The sequence below is a fragment of the Propithecus coquereli genome, unplaced genomic scaffold (genome assembly GCF_000956105.1).
Source record: "Propithecus coquereli isolate 6110/MARCELLA unplaced genomic scaffold, Pcoq_1.0 Scaffold104, whole genome shotgun sequence".
Taxonomy (NCBI): domain Eukaryota; kingdom Metazoa; phylum Chordata; class Mammalia; order Primates; family Indriidae; genus Propithecus; species Propithecus coquereli.
The window spans coordinates 5,720,751-5,722,312 of NW_012134303.1; the positions used below are offsets into that span (position 1 = coordinate 5,720,751).

At 30.1% G+C, this 1,562-nt stretch overlaps 1 protein-coding gene across 1 annotated transcript in view; it reads left to right on the forward strand.

Annotated features, from left to right (window-relative positions):
* Nucleotides 1-1,562, forward strand: part of COL4A5 (collagen, type IV, alpha 5) — a 266,384-nt gene that overhangs the window by 191,347 nt on the left and 73,475 nt on the right. The window lies entirely within an intron of this gene.

Here is a 1,562-nt window from a genome sequence, read left to right on the forward strand (position 1 = left end):
TTTTTTTTACATTCAAAATATCTGATATTGGAGTACATCTTGCAATGGAAAGCATATTACAATTAAAATTAGAAGTATTTTTCCTTCAATTATTGGTACACAAAATGATGCTACATCTTCCAAATGTAGATGTCTTCTTATACTTTTATTTACACACGTGAAATCATGCCATACATTTGCTCTGTACCTAGCTATCATCACTTAGTAAATCTTGGCACACTCTTTTTATCAGCCCATAAATATATGCCTCATTATTTTTCATAATTATATGGTATTTTTGTGTAGGTTCACCATAAATAATTTAATCTATGTATTATGAATACTGAAGTTGCTTCTGTAGTTTCATGATTGCAAACATGTGTTGCACCGAAGATTCTTTTCCATACCTTATATACATATCTTGAGAATCTTTAATCTATGTCACCATAGAATAAATTCTAAGCAGAGTTGCTGAAACCCTGCATATATATACCTTTTAAATATTGACAGTTACTGCCAGATGTGCCTATTAAATAACTATACTCTTTTATACTCTCATGATTAGTGTAAGAGATTTTTAATTTTCTCCTCATTTTACATATATTGGATGTTATTAATTTTTCTAATTTTACCAACCTAATGGATAAAAAGTAGTGTATCATTGTTTATATTTGAATTTTCCTGATTACAAGTGAGGTTCTATATGTTTATATGTCTTCTGTAAATTGTCTATCCATATTTTGCCTCATTTTTTTGGAAGGGGATCTGGTTATGTATTTCCTACTAATTTATAAAAGTACATTATAAATAGTGAAGATACATCCACTGTTATAAATGTTGCAAATATTTTCTGCCAGTCCATTATTTATCTTATAACAATGTTTACTGTGTATTTCATCCTGTAGATACTTAAAATTTTTGCATAGGTGATTTTGTATTCATTTATTCATTCAAATAATATCTGTTGAGTATGTATGATGTGCCAGGTACTGTTTTAGGTGCTAGAGATACAACATGAGCGAAACAGACAAACTTACTGCATACATGGAGCTTATATCTAATTAAGGAGATATACAATAAACAATAAATAAGTCTATAGTATGTTAGAAGGTAATCAATCTTATGACAAAAATTAAAGTGAGGCTTGGGGATAGGAATTTATGGGAACTATTACATTTTGAAATAAGTTAGTAAGGGAAAGTCTCTCTGATAATAATTGGGCAGTGACCTCACTGCAGTAAAGGAATGAGTCATGCCAAGACCTTGAAGTGGGCACATATCTGAAATGTTTGAGGAACATAAATGTGGCCAATGTGGATTAAGCAGAATGAATGAGGTAAAACTAAGTAGGAGATGAGATCAGGTTGGTAATGGGGTACAGATTATGCAGGGCAGGGGTGGGGAACATTTTCATGTTTGAAGGCTGCATTAATTTATCTGTAATCAAATATGGCTGTATTCAAGAAACTTCAATTAGATATACCTAAAAATGCACATTATTTTGTAAAAACCTAACTACTATGTACTTAATAATTTCAAAAATTAAAACAATTTGTTAATTTTAAGGTTAACTAACCTTTCAA